Genomic DNA, 6398 nt, shown 5'->3' on the forward strand with positions numbered 1-6398 from the left:
ATTCATTGCACACAGACTGAAGTAGTTTAAGTCTTTGGTTCTTTTAATTGTGATGATTTTGGCTCACATTTAACAAAAAACCCACCAATTCACGATCTCAACAAATGGCCTTCTGGAAATTAGGAGGTGATCAGTTTGTGGCACTGCTGAGGTGGTATAGAAGCCCAGGTTTCTTTGACATTGGCCTTCTGCATCATCTGCATTTTTTGGTCTCTTGTTTCTCATTTTCCTCTTGAAAATACATGGGTTTCAGATCTGGTGAGTTTGCTGGCCAGTCAAGCACACCAACACCATGGTCATTTAACCAACTTTTGGTGCTTTTGGCATTGTGGGCAGGTGCAAAATCCTGCTGGAAAATGAAATCAGCATCTTCAAAAAGCTGGTCAGCAGAAGGACGCATGAAGTGCTCCAAAATGTCTTGGTAATCAGTCATTCTGAGGAAACCTACTAAGTTTCATGAATATCTGATGCTCAGAAGGCTTACCAGTAATTTCTAAACTATTTGTCAGTAATAGTTGTTCACAGTAAAAGGAAATCTAATCTAATAATTTTTCATCAAAATAATACTGCAAAGAACCAGCTTATTTGTAGAATTATGGTGCATTGATAATATATGTAGTAGACATGAATGAGGTAATGTGTTTGCTTATGTCACGTGATCATGGTGAAATGTCGGAAATACCAATCAATGTGCAATAAAAGAAATGTACCAAGTACTTCTTTGTGTGTCACAAATGCATTCAAATAGGGTCCTCACAAATGTTCATGACTATGCCTATGTTAGCAAATATTAGCAAGTTTTTGCAAACATTTCTTTGAGTAACACTACCATTAATATGAACTCACAATTGAATGTAACATAAAACAAATGATTACTTTTTGTTAAAATGTTTATTTAAAAGAAAAACCTTACATTTATGTGTCTTTTTGTACGCTGTAGCAGCCATGTTGCCGAGATAATTCATACCCCTCCGTCTGAAGTGTGGTCCCGAAAAATCTTCATCTGAAGGGCTATCTGGCCCTTCCCCTTACCCCTACCCCTCCAACCAAAAGATAATCGAGAAAAGAGGCTATTGGGTAGAATTGGGATTGGGCCTTAGTCTCTCAGTACCATTAAGTGAAGACACTAGAATATAGCAGACGCCAAAATATAGTTTTATATAATTATATTAGAAATCTGTAAAATGTTAGGAAATTAATAGATCAACAAATGTTATTAAAACTTTATATATGTATCACAATTTTGTGCTGGAAGGAACATTGAGTAGAGAATAAACAAGAGAGTCTTTAATCCAACACAGGGGTAAATCCGACATGAAACACAGGAGGAAGACACACGTACGGACTTATAGACCCGACAAAACTGAAAGGATAACATGGGTTATAAAGAAAGGCTAACAAGGGACTAAGGAGACACACCTGGGAACTAATCAACAATTACGAGAAACAGAAACTGGGTCACAGAGAACATGGGGAATGGAACACATGAGGGGAAAACACAACATAATGAGTCCAGGGGTGTGACATTACTCCCCCCTCCCTGAAGGTGCGACCTCGCACCGCAGAAACAGAGGGTGGCGTGGGTTGGAACTTGGGAGGAGGTTCCGGTGAAGGACGGACTCCCGGAAGGGGGCCAGCAGACAGAGACCACGGAGGAAGGAGAAAGGGAGGAGATGACGGAGCGAAGAGCCAGGGAGGAGACAGGAGGGACCTGGAGCAGGAAGAGCCCAGCAGGACCCAAGTCACAGCTATAACAACCCAAGGTGGAGCTAACGGTGGGAGGAGCCATGGAGGAGGAATGGCCACCGACTCCAGGGGGCCGACCCACACCGGTGAAGCAGGTGGAGGAGGAGCCCAAGGCGGAGACAGAGAGCCGAAGAGCCAGGGTGACGGGGAGGATCCGGAGGTCCAGGTGGAACTGATAGCGCTGGCAAATGACGTTAAAATATATTGCTGTCCATTTTAAAATAAAGAGACATTATTATGTCTTTGTTGGAAATTAATGTTAAAGGGTTTTTTGTAAATATAAAATTTAATTTACTTTCATCTCAGAAGAGATATCCAATCACATGAGGCCAAAATCTATAAAAAGTATACAGATTCACAAAAAATCAGGTCACATGCACCCCGCACACACAAAACAAACATTTTTAATAGGTGCTAACATGACTGCCAGTCGAATAGTATGACTAAATGATGCAATCTCATGATTATATTGCAATATATATTTAATTAGGTACCCTTTCAATACTTCACTCGTACTGCGTCGAAGACGCTTATGGGAAAAACTCATTTTTTCTCCTGAACTGAAGCCTTATTCAATCACGCAGTGAAACTGCACGGCCATTGGTTCGTGCAGTGTTATTAAAACAAACCAATGGCTCGGCAGTGGTGCTGCACGAACCTATGGCAGCGAAGCCCGCCAAAGCCCACCAAAATGGGCGGGGAATCTGGCTATATATTGGCCGCTTCGCCACAGGAATTCAGATTTCTTCTCCTTCAGCGACGACGTCGCATCGCTTCGCTGATCTCCGCTGAACTGCTCGCCGTTGACACGCCTCGCACTGGAACGCGACTGCCGGTCCCCGCTGCAGATACATCGCTTCCCTGCGGCCATCCAGCGAGAGAGAGATTGAAAGAGCAAATTTCTCCAAAAGAGCCTTTTCTACGGTGTTGTTTCCAATGCCGTCTCGTCATTGCAGCTCGTGCAGAGCCCCTCTGCACGCTGATGACGGGCACAGCGAGTGTGTCGCGTGTTTGGGGAAACCCCACGCTGACGCAGCACTCGCGGGGAATTCCTGTTCTCATTGCGAGAACATGAATATGGCCTCTCTGTGCTCGCGAATCACTTTCTTTTCAGAGAGCGATCTCGCTCCTCTCGCTCTCCCATTTTCTTCCTCCCGCGAGCCGGCAAGGAAGAAAAGGCGGGGCAGAGGATTAAAGCAACATGTCCCTCTGCTGCCGCGAGTGATCTGGTCTTGTTTGGAGGGACTGAGGAAGAACTGCTAGAGGACAGCATGTCTCTAGCTGCTTCAGATGCTGAGGAGCTGTCGGGCTCGCCGGACCCCACCCCCTCGATGTTATCTGAACCCAGCCGCTTGAAACTCGGGATGGACGCCGAACTTATCCGCGTTCTCTCCAGTGCAGTGAATGAGCTGGGTCTGGAATGGTCACCTCCAGAGGAACCAGCCCGTAGCCGTCTGGATGAATGGTTTCTGCCGGGGCGCCAGCTAGCCCCTCGTCAGCGAACCGCCCCTTTTTTCCGGAGTTCCAAGACGAGCTTACAAAATCGTGGCGTGCCCCCTACTCGGCGCGCTTGCGTACTTCATCTTCATCTGCCCTCACCTCAATTGACAGCGCTGAAGAGAGAGGATACGAGCGATTGCCGCCGCTGGACGAGTCTGTGGCCGTGCATCTCTGCCCGCCCACGGCTATTGGATGGAAAGCCAAGGCCAACCATCCGTCCAAACCCTGCTGTACGACGTCAGCACTCGCAGGGCGTGCTTACTCATCGGCAGGGCAAGCAGCTGCGGCGCTCCACTCCATGGCAGTGCTACAAGTCTTCCAGGCCAAACTACTCGCCGCCATTGATGAGCCTGGCCTGGATGTTGCCACACTCAGGGAGCTGAGAAGTGCAACAGACTTAGCACTACGTGCTACCAAGAGCACTGCCCAGGCCATAGGGAGCTCGATGGCTAACCTGGTCGTCCTGGAGCGCCACTTGTGGCTTAACCTCACGGAGATCAAGGATGCTGACAGAGCCCAGTTCCTGGATGCGCCGATCTCCTCCAGCGGCCTCTTTGGTCCAGCTATTGAAGGGTTCGCTGAACGCTTCGCAGAGGCACAGAAGTCGTCCCAGGGTTGCGACACTTCCTGCCAAAACGCGCTTCATCTGCTGCTGCCAGTCACCCCAGACAGGTGCCGACTCGTCAGCCTCCCAAGCAAGCGCCTGCTGCTACCACAGCTGCCCAGCCTGTGGAACCCAAGCCTCGACACCATTCTCGCTCGGCCACCAGACAGTTTCAGTTCCCTAAGCCCAAGGTAGTGCTGGACCCTGCGCCGCCGCCATCATCCTGATCTACAGGAAAGAAAGAGGAGGGGGCTAAGTCTCACTGTGGCTGGACCACCCCCCAAACTGCCCCATGTGTTTTGCTGTCTATCTCCAAGTGTCGAAGAAAGTTGTTTTTGCTGCAAACAATGGGCCCTTTTTAGCGCCCAGACAGCAAAGCGCTGTTATAGCGTACAAAATAAAAAACACACTCCTTCACAAAAAGAGCAGTTTTCCTCACATAACACTCACGAGTGCTATGTCCCCCCGCGGCAGACAAACACTCGAGTTAATCCAACCTCTGTCCATCCGGGCCTCACAATTGCAAGCCATTCCTGGGGTATCAGATTGGGTCATGGGAATAATAAAACACGGCTATTCCCTTCAGTTTGCACAACGACCACCACGCTTTCGCGGGGTGGTCACCACTTCGGTGCACAACGAGAACGCTCACGTTTTTTCATGCCGAAGTGGAAAATCTGCTGGTGAAGGGAGCTATAGAAATCGTTCCCCCAGCACCGCGACTCAGGGTTTTACAGCCGTTACTTTCTAGTTCCCAAGAAGGATGGCAGGCTGCGCCCCATCCTCGATTTAAGACATCTGAACCATGCCCTCATGAGACGGTGCTTCAGAATGATCACGTTGAAACAAATCCTCTCACAAATACGCTCAGGGGATTGGTTCTTTTCACTGGATCTGAAAGACGCTTACTTTCACATCCAGATAGCCCCCCGTCACAGGCCGTTCTTGAGATTTGCCTTCGAGGGTGTGGCCTACCAATACAAGGTCCTCCCCTTTGGGCTGTCTCTGGCGCCTCGCACGTTTACAAAGTGCATGGATGCGGCTCTCTCCCCTCTCAGGCAGAAGGGAATCCGCATTCTCAATTACCTCGATGACTGGCTAGTTCTAGCTCAGTCAGAGGGGGAGGCATTGGGTTAAAGAACTTTGCTCCTCAGCCATCTGGAATGCCTGGCGCTCAGGGTGAATTTTGCCAAGAGTTCACTGTCCCCCAGCCAACGGATATCGTTTCTGGGAACAATATTGGCAGAAACCGCGTGTTCCACCTCATGCGTGGTGTCACGGACGCCTGCATTTCGGCCCTGACCCCTTGGAGGAATATGCAATGGATGGAACGGGGTGCTCCGCTTGGTATGGTTTGCAGAAGGAAAGTGATCTCCACAGACGCGTCCAACAAAGGTTGGGGCGCGCTGTGTGAAGGGAAACCCGCTTTCGGCCGATGGTCGAAAGAGGAGAGCAGGCTTCACATCAACTGCCTCAAGATGATTGCAGTTCAACGAGCCTGCCAGAGCTTCCTGTCAGACCTAAGGAGCCACCACGTGCTGGTCAGATCAGACAGCATGACAGTGGTCTCTTACATAAATCACCAAGGTGGGCTGTCATCGACTCGTCTCTTCAGACTAACGTCGCGACTACTGGAATGGACCCAGAGCAACTGGAATGGGTCCCTGAGAGCAGTGCATCTACCGGGCAAACTGAACAAGGGTGTGGATATGCTGTCAAGAAGCGGAGTCTCCTCAGAAGAGTGGAGGCTCCACCCACAGACAGTTCAGAAGATATGGGCTGTCTTTGGCAAAGCGGAAATAGACCTCTTTGCCTCAAAAGACAACTCTCATTGCCCAACATATTTTTCCAAGATCGAGGACGCGTTGTCCCAGGACTGGCCCAGCCGTCTTCTTCTCTGATTGCCCAAGTAATCAGGCGGGTCAGGGACCAGAGATGCAGGATTGTTCTTGTAGCCCCACTCTGGGAAAATCGGCACTGGATAGCCGACCTGTCATAGATGCTGACTGCGGCCCTATGGCCAGTTCCTCTGAGATGGGACCTCCTTTCTCAGGCGGACGGAACGATTTGGCATCCGCACCCAGAAATGTGGTCTCTGCACCTTTAGTCGCTTGACGGGAACCCACGGGACTCCCTGAGTGTGTGCTAGACACAATTTCACAGGCTAGAGCTCTGTCTACACAATGCCTCTATGGCTCCAAATGGTCTGTGTTCTCCACATGGTGCTCAGACCATGGTGAAAACCCGACCTCCTGTGACGTATCAGTGATACTGTCATTTTTACAAGAGCTCTTGGAGAAGGGACAATCCCCTTCCACGCTCAAGGTCTACGTAGCGACTAGCAGGCCAGCCGGTGGGCAGAAACGACTTAGTCGTCCGATTTATGAGAGGTGCCAGAGGCTTTATCCACCTTGCCCTCCCACTGTCCCTTCATGGGACCTGCCCACGGTACTGAGAGCCCTAAAGGGGGCCCCCTTTGAACCGCTACAGTCCATAGGCCTTAAGGCCCTGTCGCTAAAGACCGCTCTGCTGTTGGCACTAGCGTCTG

Source organism: Carassius carassius, chromosome 11 (genome assembly GCF_963082965.1).
Source record: "Carassius carassius chromosome 11, fCarCar2.1, whole genome shotgun sequence".
Taxonomy (NCBI): domain Eukaryota; kingdom Metazoa; phylum Chordata; class Actinopteri; order Cypriniformes; family Cyprinidae; genus Carassius; species Carassius carassius.